Source organism: Sipha flava, unplaced genomic scaffold (genome assembly GCF_003268045.1).
Source record: "Sipha flava isolate LNK unplaced genomic scaffold, YSA_version1 235_pilon_pilon, whole genome shotgun sequence".
In the NCBI taxonomy this organism is placed as follows: Eukaryota; Metazoa; Arthropoda; class Insecta; order Hemiptera; family Aphididae; genus Sipha; species Sipha flava.
In genome coordinates this window covers 405,186-422,266 of record NW_020272876.1, presented here as the reverse complement: position 1 = coordinate 422,266, position 17,081 = coordinate 405,186, and positions in this window count along the sequence as shown.

The window sequence follows — 17,081 nt, the reverse complement described above, 5'->3', positions numbered from 1 at the left end:
CGTTTGATTACAATACAGCACTAAAACCATCGTCTCAAGTCGTTTGTGTTATTCCTATGTACACAATCACAACGACGACTACAGGACTCATCTACTTCAAAACAAAAGTCATCTTATGCTGTGTTTGTACTATTTGGTACGTCTCAGTTAAGTTGATTCATCGACATAGGTATATGCGATTGTTAATTTAATATGTAGGTACATGATTTATATCTAGGCAGATGTCTTAAATAAATCATCCAATGTTCCTGATACTTATATTTTTTTCCTACGAGTGCCTTTATTATAATCGGAATTTGAAATTATATCTGTTCAAAGTTATAACGACGAAACAATGAATGTCGAAACAAATTTAGTACTACATATGTACATAGGCGTAATTTGGGAGGGGCTTGGGTGTGCTTAGCACCCCATTTTCGAAATTAGTACCCCCAAATGTGTTTATGTTAATTTACATTTAAATACTCATTACTCGTTATGTATAGAAAAACAGAGTTTTTATTGTATAAATATATTCATTTTTTTTATTTATAGCTTTTTTTCACGCCTGAAAAAAATTTAAAAAATTATCTATTTAAAGTACTACCGCATGCCGATTTAAAATCTAAAAAAGGTCCTTGAAAAAACTTTTGGACCAGCATTTTTATCCGAAAGTGTTAAAAAAATAAAATACAAATATCATTATAAAACCATTATATCCTTCGCTTCAATCAGAATCTAAAAGTGATCATATGAGGAAACATTTGTGTTTACAGACAGGTAATTCGTTATATGCGCAATAAAAATATAAAATCAAAGTGAACAATTTAAATTTAGAAATATTCATATATTTACCAAATATTTTAGTACCTAACTGTTGAATTGTACGGGTTGCGGGTGTTTATAACCATTAAGAAACATAAAAAAGATAGAAGGGCTTCAGTACCCCCAATTTTTTCATTGAAATTGCGACCCTGACTACATATCATAAACAAATAATAATATCCATCAATTGATTTATAATAAATATACTACTGGGTACAACTTATAATAAATAATTACTAAAAATTAAAAAAAAATAGTTCTGCTATGGAATTGAAATTCAGTAATAATTACTGTGATTTCTTGTTAGGTCAGGAACAACTATAGCTTTTGTTATTGGATACTAACTCATTTATATTAGTTATGTTCAGCGGCGGATTGGCTAAACATTTCGGCCCAGGAAATAACCGTATGACCGGCCTACCATACAATAATAATAATTTTCCATAAAAGTCTCTTTTATTCATGGATTAAATGCTCGTAGAACTATTTACATCACGTTTACACTAGGTTTTTATTAAAATCTTACAATTAAATACAATATACTTAAATGCTTCATTTTTATAAAATAATTTTTAATTCAAGTAAATCAGCCCAGTGTTATAGTACGACTACCGGCCCACCAGAAACTTTCCCGGTATGCCGGTGGGCCAATCCGCCGCTGGTTACGTTTAACTATATTATCAAATTAGCTTGTAATTTCTATTCGCGTAGGCAAAAATTCTGTTTGGAAGGTAATCTCTATCAGAACGTTTAGTTGACAGTACCATAAATCTTTTCTTGGTCTAAATTATATGCGTCTTACAGTAAATAGTAGGGTTCTTCAACGATATTTTTTTGAATATTGATATCGTTTGGTTTTATACAATATCGAATCGCGATATCGAAAAAAAGTAAATTAAATTTCTGTTGCAGTGATATGAACTAAACCTTCCAGTTCTAATTATTATAAATTCCAGTGTGTTCTACTATAAATACTGTTTGAACAACTAAATTAAAATATACAGTTAACTATACAATTTTAGTAAAAATTACTTTATTTTCTTGTAAGAATGACTATAATAACTTAACTAGGAAATTATAGTAAATATCACTAACATTAGCTATCTCTATAGCAATTATAAAATACTGTTAAATCTACTATTTTAATAGTGGGTTGAACTGTTTTATTTTTTCCGTGTACATTTATGATGTCTACTGGAGTATTGGTGAAACAATGGTTCAGTGAATATATATTTTCGTTGTATGCTTCAGGAAACTTTTTATCATAGCAAATAATGGGTACCTACGCATTATAAAAGATCTATTGACAAAAATGCAATAGAACCACTAACAAATTATTTTGTCATGCCAAGCACTTACATTGTTTGATCGGCCTTGCAGATTTTAATTGTGTATACTACTTATTATATTATATATATTTTTTTACACGTATAAAAATACCACGGACCGGTATTAAATACGTCTAATAATCAATAATAATTATAATTTTATTTTTATATTGTTTATCTGATTCTTCTCGTAACTATAAAGATGATCGTAAAAACGTTATGAAGTGGTGCCGCAAAATGTTTATATTTTATTATACTTTATTCATAAAATTAAAAATCATTCGTGATGTATAGTATTACACAACTCCATTTCCCTGGAACCTCCCCTCCCGCTTCCTTTGGAATTTCGAAAATCAAATTAGGTCATTCGTTTGTGCTTCTTTGTGCACTTATTTTCGACGTTTGTGCTTTCAACGTTCCCGTAATATTAATATTTTGTTGTGAGGATTGCAAGGACATGCTCAGCACCCTCATCTCAGAGTTTCAAAAATCAAATTTTATAATGCATTTATGCTGGTTTGTTCACCTATTTTTAAAATTTGTGCAGAACGACAAGTTGTTGATAAATTGGTACAACATAAATTTTACAAACATTTATTGTTATTGTTACAACTAATTATTTGTATGGTTATTGTTATAACTCATTATTGTTGTTTATATAATTTGTTAAAAAAAAAAACTGTTTTCGGTAAATTGGTACGACTTAATTTTTTTTAAATATTTAGAAAATTCAATTAAGTGTTGATATGAAAATGGATATATACACCCAGGATTCTTGTTAATTTATTAAATTATGTTTAAATTATTAAAAGGTAAATTTTTACATCGCCATAAAATCGCAACTATGTATACCTTATGTTCTCACATTCAATGGTATTTCGGCTTAAAAATTATAAATCTAATAATATTAATTATTCTAAATCTCTTATTCTAAATTTAATTTTTGTTTTGTTGGATAATCAAATTATCATTGATTAAATTCTTATGAATTCCAATTATGACTGAATCAACTATGAGAATTGCTAATAAATGTGTAGACATATTCATAAACAAAACTAAAATGTTTCGAATATCAATAATCAAAAATTATATTTTTTAAAAAATACACTTTCATACACTGTAGGTACATTATTTCTTTATTATCCTGTTATAATATATTTTAAACTTATATAAAATAATATATGAGACTGTAAAAAACTCAATAGGTAATGAATTTAATATGACATTAACAATGTTATGCAGTAAGTTTGAAAAATATAAAATTTACTTAAAAATTATTACATTTGTAGACAATTCACTTAGGAATTAATACAATTAGTTAAAAAAAAATAGTTTTGCATACATTAGGTACTTTAAAAAAACAAGTATAAGATAAAATATAAGAATATAAAAACTTATTAATGAACATAATATATTAATAATGTTGTGTAGTATATTATGGAAACTATAAATATACATAAGCAAAATAACTCAAATAGTAACTTATAAATTAATAAAATTAATTTAAAAAAAATTTTAATTTATGAGAGTAAGCCTGGCATGACGTACCTACTGTTGTTATTTAGTCATCATATCTTTCCCAAATATTTTCTGTTTACCTCCAATTGAACAAAACATAATGTCTCATAGCTTCCATGTTGGTTTTATTTGAAGGGGTTATAAAATACATGATTTTTCTGGGATAGTATATTTTTTTAAATATTTTTAATGATTTAGTAATTTCATTTAGTGTCACTCGTACATCAAAATTTTCCTTTTGTTTTTTCAAATTGGTCTTTGATAAAATTGGTTCAATTATTAAATGATAGCCAGAAATTATTTATTTGGTTATCATTAAGCCGACATCCAATGGTAATATTATCTTCATACGTACTTTTTATAATGTCCAATATAAAATTTAAATTGTTAGTAGGCAAATGAGCATTTATTATAGTATGGAATTTTATTTTCTTGTAATTACATTCTTCACAATGTATTATCTTTGTAGTGATGGAAAAAGCTGAAATAATTTTCCCAGTAAATAATGTACTGTACATGATGCATCCCATTTCGTAGAACTTTTATATCTCTATTTTTCCATTGGCTGGAGTCATTGTAGAATAATATAGTTGGGTCTTTATCTAAAAGATATGTTCTCTTTTTTTCTTCCCCTATATCATAACCCAAACCTTTCCAGTTTTCCAAAATTTCTTGATTGTCATTTATTAATGTTTGAGATATATCATTATTATTATTTTATGTACTAGGAGGACTAGAATAGGATAGATTAGGTAAAATGGATTAAAGAGAAATAATATTAGTTCTTATAAAACAATAATTAAAGAAAATTAAGAATTTTTAAAATTAGATCGGTATGGTGAAAAAGTATTACTTGATAATCTATTTGTGGCCTACAACGAAGAGTTACAAATAACTAATGAAAAAAATGTCTCGTTAATGTATTACCCCTAATACTCAAAGTGTTACATTATAATATTATATTAATTTATAAAACCAAAACGATTACTGAATCCTATTATTTATGCAGTAGTAAATTGTAATAGTGAAAGGGTAATAGAATGATAGGTATAAATATTTTGATGGCCCAAATTCTAAAAATGAAATATTAATTACAAAAGTCAAATTTGATACTTTTTTTGTTGAACGGGTGGAGGGGCAACTTCCCTCATTGTCACCCTTGTATCCGCCCCTGAACCTAGGAGGCGCATTGCTTCAGTTCTGCCTCAAGATAAAAAATAGCTCGGTACGGCTCTGGTAGTGGGCATAAAAATGTATTCAAATCTTATTTGACGGCAACTTCCAGACATTTTGTATAAACTTCGGGAATGGAAGCACAGACCACCACAAACGAATTATTGAATTCGATTTTCAAATTCCAAAGTGGGGATGCTGAGCATATCCTAGGCACCCCCACAACAAAATTTGAATATCTCGGGAATGATGAAAGCACAAACGTCGGGAATAAGTGCATAAACCAGCACAAACGAAGCACAAACGAATAACCGAATTTGATTTTCGAAATTCCAAAATGGGGGTACCAAGGAAATGGAGCTGTATTACACCTATGTTACGTATGCATATGACTATTTGGTTTTGTATTTAATATATGAAATCAATAGGTATAATTTATATATTTTAGTTTTTACGTGAATCATTAACATATTCGCTGTCCAATCCTACTGCACACGATGTATAAGCACCGAATGCGTTTTTTAACGTGAAATTCAGTTTGAAAATGTTCGCATAACTTAAAAATTCATATTTTTTATTCGTATAGAACCATAACACAATTATTTTTAGAATTGGATTTATCTAGCAGATGGTTCGATCCGATGTCGCATATTTATATGAATTGGGCGTTTGTCTCGTGTTTTTTGTAACTATACGAGTGTAAACTGCGATAATAAAACGCTTAAATGTGGTTTTTCGGTGTACGCCTGGAACACATAATTTCGTTTAAAAACTTTGTCACGGATATTTCTCCACTTTTTCCCCCTGGACTCGCCGAACTCTCGGCACACGAACGATTTCTGATCGCGGAACGCGCGTCCACGACTGATTTCGGTTTAAATTTTATAATTCGAAGAGCGTCCATTGTGTTTTTCCGTTCATTCGAGAAATATAAAACGCCACCCGCCGGTGTCCCGGATACGCAATAGGGGTCGTGAAAAATGTTTTAACAGAGCAGTTTAATTTTTCACGCAATTGGTCCGTTCGACACATACGTGCTGCACACGGGAACGAGCGCGCATGCGGAATTCGTCGTTGATTAAATTCCGGAATGAGATTTAAAAGAAAAAAAAAACTACGTACGTAACGTGTACGGACGTAAAACGAAATAAAAAAAAAAAAATCGCATTTGAAAACCGAACAACTTATCGGGGTGGCCGGAACGCGCGTACGAACAATACCGCGCCGATGCGCGCTACGATTATTTATACCGTACGAGTGACACGAGCGCGGAAGGGCGCGACGGATTGGCAACGCAAGACGACGGCACTGCACCGCGGGCGAAACGTAAACGCGCGTGAAAGCGATTTTTATCCGGTCGGGGGTGAAATTCCTCGCGAAAAAGTATACCGCCACGCGCGTACAACGTCAACGGAGTAGTGCACGCGGAATGTCACTCCGTTCACACGCGCGTGCAAAACGATGAACTCACCGTAGACTGCAGTGGTGCGTGTTGGCGTAGTGTGCAGCGTTTTATACGCCGCGCAGTTATTTTAATCGACCGGCGAACGTCGACGAGAGGGACGAAGGGCCGTGACGTCGTCATCGTCACCCAGTAACTCTCAGAAACCAACACAAGTGCCTAGTTCCATCTTTACTATTTAACACTTGGGGCACGTGCTCAGGGCCCCGAATAATAGAAATTACAACTTTGAATTTTAATCTCTAATGTATTTATACGACTGCCTATAAAATAATGGGCATAGGTAAACTGTGCCCAAATAATATTTTTTTTGTAAACTGCACTTGAAATTTTATCTATGTTAAAAAGATAAAGTGTAAACTGCACCCAAATTTTTATCTATGTTATAAAAGTATAGTATAAACTGCGCCCGACTTATTAACTTATTAAAGTTTCTATGTATATCGCTTTCATTTAACACAGTCTTGGAATAGAAGTTTCTAACAAAATGGTTTAAGTAATGACTATAAAAATAAAAATAATGATATTAGTAGATGGTTAGTTCAATGTTACGGTTTACCATTTCTAATTCCAGGAAGTATTTTGTCAATTTTTAATGAAATCAAAGTCTGACGACGAAAGAATGATACGATTTGCGGATTATTTGGTTGACGTAATTATAAGTGAAGAAGCTCAGTATTCACCTGAAATATGGGCTCAAGCATCAGCAAAGTCAACTTTAACGACAAACGCATATGAGTCTTTTTATTCTCACATTAATTCCAGCTTTTATACAACTTATCCAAATATTTTCATGTTCATAGAAAAGTTAAAAGGGATTCAAATAGAAGTATTTGAGTAATTCTTAGGAATTTTCAACGGGAAGGGCTCTGAAAATTTACTAGAATACAAAAGTGGGGGCTCTAACCCCAAAACCCCCCATAGTCATAATAATTTCAAATTTTGTACTGTTTTAAAAAACCACATTATCACAAATTGTCACCAAAATGTTAAATTGATAGCGCGGTCGTGTCATAGAACATATTCTATGGTCGTGCTCCAATCCAACTTGATAACCGTGATATTGGTAACTAATGACGTATAAACTAGAGATGTAAAATTTACGTAAATTTTTTTTTTTTTTGGTAATTTACAGAGAAAAATTTACGTACATTTTGTGAATTTGGTAAATTTTGATAATTTTTGTATGTCGCCATAGGAACACCCTTAGGAACTCCTCACATCCACTTTTCCATGAACTTATAATTATTGTAATGCTTATTTTTATTATTAACTGGATAGTGAGGTGTTCATGGTATTATAAATTTAATATATGATTTTATATAAGTCCCTAGTAGTGTTATTACTTATTTTATTGATACTTATATTATTGACTTATTTTTATGTATTTTCAATTACTTTATATTATGAATAAAAATATTATAAATGTACCTACCAATAAAATAAATTGTAAATTAATCAAATCAGATTCATTAGGTAACTATAACATCAACAACAACAAAACAATTTAAATTCTAGTTTTTTAGTTTTATATTTCATTTGTCTTTTCCTCGAGTTATAATTAGTTAAAATTATAATTTAATAATAAAAATAAAAAGTAATAAAAATAAAATAAATACATTTTACCAATCTGGTTATTGTGTGATAAATGGTGAAATACACTGAGTACCAAAATTATAAAAAGATCTTATTAATAATAAATAATTAATAAGTATAAAATAAAAATTAAAAATATTAATATAATTCTTCCCAGTCTGATCTAGAGGATAGAGTGGAATCTGAATCATCAAATAAATCTTTTGAATTCCAATCTTCTTCTGAAGATTCTGAGAAAGAACTAGAAGTTAAGTTTAACATATTTTTAGATTTTAGTGTACTTGTTGCCATGAATGTTGATGGTCCAGGTGTAGATGGTCCAGGTGTAGATTGATAATCGATTTCATTAGTGTCATGGTATATTGTACTTACCTGTCTCTCTTTGCAAGGTTTATTTTTAGGAATACTTGATTTTTAAAATTATTTCTATTTTGATGAATATAAAGTAATTTTGCTGCATGTTCATTTGTTAATCTATTTCATTTATTTTGTGTGTATTAATGAGAATGTACTGAAAGACCTTTCTTTAGCAGCAGAAGATGGAGGCAAAGATAAAATTGCTACTGCAATTTTGTTTAAATAAGAACTACCACATATTCCCTTCCACCAAGTGAAAGGATTTAAATTTTTTATTTCAGTAGAAATAATAGGTTATAATTAGAAATAATACTAGGTTCATTTCTAAAATAAATAATAAAATATAATTAGATATACATTTTTATTTAAAATAGTATCAATTAATATACCTGATATTACTCCAGCCGTCTATCTGTATTTCAAACACAAAAGCTTCATTAACTTTTTTATTTACATTAATTGACATCTGTATATATTCATCATCAAGAAGTTTATTAGATATAAGATGTCTTGATGGAGCAATAAAACTTGGCCTTAAATCTTTAAAAAATGTAATCCAATAATCATTTTCCACAATGGAAAATTAAGTTGCTGTTGAATATATAGCTGTTGCCAAAAGTTTCCATAAATGTTTCTATTTAGTCAATAATAATTAATAAATATACTTTTAAAAAGTTATTTGGTATGTAAAAAAAAAACTGTTTTCTAAGTTATATACACTAAGTATTTATTTATTTTTCTTTTAATATAGTAAGTCTTACAAATTTCAGATATCTAACTAACAATACAGTAAGTTGATATCTATTATCATTATTTATAAATACTATAATATAGTATTTATAGTCAATGCTATCTTCATAATATTATTGATTTCATTTAAATATTTTAAATTCAACAATATAATTAAGAGTTATTAGGTATATTAACTAATACAATAATTTATAAAAATGGACAAAAATTATTATGTATAAAGGTATAAAGATATACTTGTTTAATAATTATAATTTAATATTCATAACTATAAGTATTGTTATAAAAGTATTGGATTTTATAAATTGTCATATTAATAAATACCTATGCAAAAATATTAAAAATTTAACTAATATTTAATAGATAAGTTGGCTATAGCTGTATTTGTATGTATAATATGGTTAATTTATAAATTCTAGAATATTTATTTTTAATCCATTTTTATCTTCATGATTTAAAATTTATAAAATTAAGTAAAGTAACAGATAATCAATTTATATTGATTATTAAATATTATAATATTATTAATTATTATTATTATATTATTATTACTTTTTAATTTATATTAAAAAGTAATAATATTCTTACTTGTTCGTTTGAATTCATTCCATCCATAAATGATGTTATATTTCCTTCTTTTAAATTAGAATTTTGGTCCTGGATATTTTTAATAGCACTTCTACTATTCAAGGAACTCTCATTTTGATGTTGCAAAAAATAAGTATCTAAAATAATAAAACACATCAATATACTTACATAATTTTTAAATGGTCTTAAATTGTATTTTTAGGTATGTGTAAAAATGTAATTACCATATTTTTATTTTTAATTAATAGTTTAATAGGTAGTGTAGCTTAGTTTAGTAAAAGTGTAGTATTTTAAAAAATTAGGCCAATTCTTACTTACCAAGCTGATTTGGTGTTGTCTTATTAATGGACGAAGGAACTTTCTTACAAGATTGAAAATGTAACACCATTCTTAATCACATTTTCTTTGTATGTTTGTTTACAAAATACATATTTATAACGCTTGTTTTTAACTTCTATAAAATACTTCTTTTTAATTTCTTGCGGTTTCATTTTAACTTTTTTAATATTTAATGGCACAAATTAAATAAAAAGTAAATTATTAAGCAAATTAATGTAAAATCAATAAGTTTTAAATAATAAAAGTTGATAATAGTATCTACAGCCATGAATCAAGTGATACTGTCATAGTCCATAGGCCGCGATGTGCCGATGTCAATAAAATCAAATTTATTAATAGCACGGCTGTAAATAAATATTATGTCTACAACCGTACTATTAATAGCGATAATAATTGCTAGTATGATAATATGTTATGTAAATGTAATAGTGTAGTACACTATCAGTAGTTGTGAGCATGTTGAACGTTTAATGTTTTAAGTTATATTATATCAACTATTCCATTATATTGATATATTAAGAATATTCATCTCGTTAAGACGTATAATTTAAGGTGTCACATGCTAATATATTCGGTAAAATAATATTTACCTGTAAAAAAATAATTGGTAAATTTACTGGTAATTTACCTTACCGGTAAATTTACGTGGTAAAAATTTACCGAGCTTACATCTCTAGTATAAACCACTAAATTATAATCAATTATTATTAAACTATTGGAATAATTTTAAAAAAATACGGCCAATGGAGGGGGTTCAAACCCCATGAACCCTCCCTCGTGAGTACGCCACTGTATATATATATATATATGATACAATCCAATATCCTATCTGATGAAAGGGTAATAACTATAAATCAAAAATTTTTTCTATATAGGTACGATAAACCTTTAAATAATATAAAGTTGCTTTAAACATATCATTGTAGAAACTTCACGTATAGTTACTTCATTAAATATATTTGGCACCTACTATTTAAACATATTAGTATTAAAACAATAATTTGTCTTTCGATTTAATAAACTTATTCTGTTAATTAAATTAACTTAATTTGTAATATGTTTACTTGTTAAATTGAATGATTGAAAATCTTTATTTTAAATATATCGTTAACACATTCAACAATGCTTTAATAAATATAACATAATTATTATTGTTTTAACAAACGCATAATTGTTAAAAATCAATGAATTAATATTATTAATTTTACTAATGATTTTTGGTTGGTTGTATTAGACATACATGATTATTCAGCGTATTATTATTCTCGTAATTATTCAGTTTTACCCCGTAAAACAACCGCAACATTGCGACTCGTAGTCATGGCTGTAGAGTAAACAATAGTTTCAAATATAACTTTACTTTTTCCCCCACTGCATTTGTCAATTTTATTCAATTGTTGCGTTATTGCTAAACATTGAAATACACCGTATGTGAACGCAAGGGGTCTCTACATTGTCGATTTGTTTAATAATGCACCCTACTCACAATGTAGTGTTCATCCCTCAGACTGCTTTCCTCCGTACTGGATTAAAGATTAATGGGGAGAGTGCGTCGCAATCGAGTGTTTATTTCAATTGCTATATGGAAAGTTGATGCTTACTTGAATGTTAATTTCTAAACGTTACATGTACGTGTAGCTACATATATTCGCTTTCATCAAATGAATCAGTTCTCTTGGGAATGTTTCCATTGTACTAATGATACTGGTGGTTTCGATTTAATGTTTCGTTGCACCCAAGTCAGACGCACATTACGTACATTACGAGTTACGGATGTTCAAAATAAATTATTTGACAGTATTAATAAGTAGTATTTATTTTTTATAATGTTCAAAACACATGATTTGTCCGAGTCAATGTGTATCTGTTTTAAATTACTAATATACAATTTAACTCCGGATAACTAATAACGTGAACCAGTGTGAATTACACTATATGTGCGTTGTATAATATTATTATGAGGAAGTGAATTCATTTACACCTATAAATTATATTAATAATATTATATTCATACTATTTCATACTAGTGGAAGTCCTGTATTTTAAATATTTTGGAAATAAATTATTAAAAAACAATTTAAAATGTTTTGTACATTTATATAATAATAATAATCAGTTAACAAATACATACATCAGTTTTGTATGCGTAAATCCATCGATCGTATATATCGTCATTATAATAATGATTGTCATGGCAAAATAGGTCATCTAATTCTGGTCATTAGGTACATAATGTTTGGTACCCTGTAGGAATTAATATATTTAGGTATTTATCATACAAATTAAGTGAAACAATCGAGTATAACTAAATTATACTTGAAGGTATATCATCCAGATGGTAAAGGTCCGAATAAATCAACATACAACTCAAATTTATCTGAAATGTATGACTGGCAATTGAAGATTGTTTACGAAATTATTTATCATGTATTTTTAATTTTTTTCATTATAGGTAAGATACTTATTTTTTAACATGTATTTATATAACATTATATGCACGTAATTTTTGACATTCCATACACCCACATTACTTGAAAACATTAAATTTATATTCCAGTGAAATATTGCACCAATGTTTCAAAAAATATACCTATGGCTGTTTCATAGATGTCAACAAAACAGGGCATTAAGTGTTGCAACAATTATTTTTGTTCACATGTATGCGATTCGCATAGCGATGTTATAAATTCCAATAAAATATTGCTGAAATATTGATAATTGATAGACAGTTCATACCACTGTGAGACGGAGGCTCGTTTTCTGTTAACGAATTCGCGCTTCAATGCATTCTTTATCTTGATAAGGAAAAATAAATAAATAATAGTAATAAGAAAGCACGATCTGTTGGTAGAACAAGTGTAAATTCGGCATACTAGCGCGGCCCTATCGTCCGGCTGGTCGATAACGAGTGATCAATCGCATATTTTTGGGGTTATGTACGGTTCGCAATTTTTGTTTTGGCGTTTCAATCGTGGGACAATGGTCGACTTCCGCACACCAGTTATCGTTCATTTTTCATTTGCTCGTCGCCCGTCCTCGTGTGGTTCGGCTGAATTGTAACTTTTTTATTTTTGTTTCTGCTATTTATGGAAAACAATAATACTTGAACCTAAACCGAGTGGATATCTTCATCGTTGTTTTTACGTTTTCGTTTTTACCACTAGAACGCCTGATGGTCTCGTTATATTCTGATTCCATTAAAATGTGCAGTAGGTAGGTAATTTTCGAGTCGTTTGGAGTGCGTCGGGTAGTCGGATGAAAAATTAATCTAATTCGTTACTGCTGACATTTACCACTCATTGAGAGTATGTAGTCGTTTTGTTGACGCGGAGCTTTTGATTTTTCATCGTATTTTAACAAAATATCGACCGCTGGTGGAGTTACGACGCCATTTTTTTTTTGGTCATTCGACGGCGTCGTGTTTTGAAGTGTTAACTGTAATTTTTGAACTATTGATTTGAATGTGCTATTATTCGCTGAAAATTTAAACCAAACAATAATTATAAATAGCCGTTTGGCTTGTAAAAAAAAAAAAATTAATGCGAATGAAAAAAAAAAATAAAAGATGATTATTGGTTTTTTCCAACGTTAACGCGTTGTTTGATTGTTGGAATCACATTTATCGTAAATGTGTCCGAGGTTTTGAAAATCGGCACAGTTAACGATCACACTATGTCATATAGTTTTGTACTTGAAAAAAGAATCTAATTCGTTGCTGCTGACACTTACCACTCATTGAGAGTATCTTCGTTTCGCAGATGTCCCTTCGTTCTGTCGAAACGGAGCTTTTGATTTTTCATCGTGTTTTAACAAAATATCGACCGTTGGCACCGTTACGACGCCATTTTTTTTTTGTCCGATGGCGTCGTGTTTTGAATTGTTGACCGTAATTTTCGGATCGTTAAATTGTAAAGTGCTATTATTCGCTGAAAATTGAAACTAATTAATAACTGTCAATGGCCGTTTGGCATTTGAAGAAAATAAAGAATGCGGACCAAGAAAATAACAAAAATCAGGACTGTTGGTTTTTTTTCCCAACATTAACGCGTTTGATTATCGCAATCACATTTATTGCATATGTGCCCGAGAAGTATTTATCGGCACGGTTAGATTTCACCATGTGATGTAGTTTTAGGCTTAGAAATAAAAAGAGTCAATATATTACAATATTAATATGCATGTATTCTTATTTAATATTAATATTTTAAGTTATCATACTGTTATATATATATTTTTTATTTTGTTTCATCCTTTATGGTCTAATAATTGATTAATGATATACCAATAATTAATTGAAATTATAACTTACCTAATTAGAACATTTTGATCAAATTATTAGGTGTTTAATTCAATTTTTCAGTTTTAATCAATAATTTAAGTTAGATTATTTATTATTTACATTTCAATAAAAAAAGTTTTTTAATCTATAAAAAAACTAACTTCTAACTAAGTTAGGAATTCGGACAGTTTCAAAAACTATAATACTTAAATAAAGCTTTATAAAATAAATCAATTCAATACTAATAAATAAATAAATGTTAAATTCCACAGTCGAACCGCAAAATATCGCAAATATTTTCAAAACTTTTTTCGTCGATATAGACAGTAAATTAGCTGAAAATAATATAGTAGAAGATAATCCTACAGAGGAAGTCGTTCCTCTCAATGGAAACTCGTATGAAAACATTATTAATGAAAAAATAACAGAAACAGATATCTTGCAAACTTTAAAAACTCTGAAAGATGATACAGCTGCCGGATTTGATAAAATAATTGTAAAATTATTAAAAACCATAATTAATTCTATACTAGGCCCACTTCTATATATATATATATATAATCTAAGTATTAAATACTGTTTATTTCCTGAAAAATTTATGATAGCTGTAGTAGCTCCATTATTTAAAGGAGGAAATCGAACTGAAATAAATAACTATAGACCAATATCGATGATTTCTAATTTTGCCAAACTGTTAGAAAAAATCATTAAAAACAGGTTAATGAAATACCTTGAATCTAACAACATACTTTCGAATAATCAATTTGGTTTTAGACCAGGTCTAAGTACAGAGGATGCATTATATAATGTAACTAAGTTTATAAGTAATTCTCTAGACAATGGTGAAAAAACATTAGCAATCTTTTTAGACTTAAAAAAAGCTTTTGATACAGTTAATCATATTGAATTAATAAAAATTCTTCCAACTTTTGGAATAACAAACAAAAGTCTACTTTGGTTAACTAGTTACCTAGAAAATAGATTACAATTAGTTAACATAAATGGTATACTAGGTGAAAAAAAAGTGTTGTCTGTGGTATACCACAGGGAAGTGTGCTTGGACCAATCCTCTTTATATTATATATTAATAATGTTTCCAATACTAAAATAGATGGCCTGATGATCACATATGCAGACGATATATGTTTGCTCTTTTTAGACTCGACATGGAAATCTGTTCACGACAAAGCAACAAATGGGCTAAATAAAGTTGTTCGAAGTCTAACAAATAGGAAATTGTCATTAAATACCAGTAAGACCTTTTATATGACATTCACTATAAATAGTACTCAAATCCCTCTAAGTGACTTAAAAATTCACTTTTGTGAAAATACTGAAAAGTGTACTAACAATAATACGTGTAAAAAAATTCAAAGAGTTCAAAGTATCAGATATTTAGGTATAACTATTGATAAACATCTGAGATAGGATCTGCACATAAATTATTTACTTAAACGCTTGCGTATTTCATTACATAATTTTTATAAACTCCATTCAGTTTTACCTAAGCACCTCATCAGAATAGTATACATGTCATTTTATCAAGCAGTTCTCCATATGGTATAAAGATTTGGGGTGATACAACTGCTAATGTAATTAAACTGCTACAGCTTCAGCAAAATAAAATAATAAGAGTATGTCTGGGTAAAAAAGATTTAGTAGGATCAACTGTACATAACTATAAAGAGTTAAACGTTTTGCCTTTTAAATTAATTTACCAAAAATTTGCAATATTATGGGTAGTTAAAAATATAAATTCTTGGCTTAATATAAAAAAAGTAGTATCCTTGTAGCCTACACAAATACCTCATATGGTCAAAGATTTCTGGACTATCTAGGTCCTACTATCTTCAAATCCATGAATAATGAATTAAAAAATATAATTTGTGTAACACCTAAGTATGCAAAAAAATTGATATCTGATTGGTTATTTACAAACATGGAAAAACTTTAATACATGTACTAGGGTTACTAATTATTATACTATCTAAAAATAAGATTATAAATGTAATAAATGTTAAATGTCTTCTTATGATTATTTTTATACCAATTTGTGATATTTTATCTTTATTTGTATTTGTTCCTGATAATTATTTATTCTTTTTTAATGTTATATTTATTTTTATATGATACTATGTAATTAATTTTATCGCTTTATAACTCTCTATATCCAACTCAAGCATAAGCTTATAGGAGATAGATAAATGAATCGAATGTTTTATTTAATATGTATATTGTTAAATACATTTTTTTCTGATTTAAAAAAAAAAAAAAAAAACTAAACTTCTACTAGTTGAAAAAAATGACTAACTTGCCCAGCTTTGAGTATTTATCAGAACCCTAGTATGTTTATGACCAGGATGAAAGTGAAATTGTGGTGCTAATTTAAATATTTAATGTTGTATCATGATGTATGTTTGTTTTCTAATATTATCATGTTATTAAGTTATTCTCTCAAAAACTTGTGAGATGTTATTCAATAGCAATAATATGTATTATAACAACATTATAGCAACATAATATGTTCAAAATATGCGAAAATATGCAGAAAAAAAAATTTAATTCAGCATTAGACAACATTAGTCGTCTCTTTTGCTAGGAAAATTACAAAAGTATGCAGAAGAAATTATTGGCAACTACTAGTGTGGTTTTAGGAAGAGAAAATCAAACACAGATCATATTTTTGCTATAAGACAGATCCTAGAAAAACATCATGAGCAAGGTTCGGGACTTATAGCACTAAAAAGCACTAAAATATGCGCTTATATATGACCCAATAAACTTAAAAATATGCTCTAAAAAAGAAAAAAATAGCACTTAAAAAGTCATTAAAAAAAGGTTTTATTTCATATAAGTATAAAAAAATTGTAATTCAAGTATAATTATA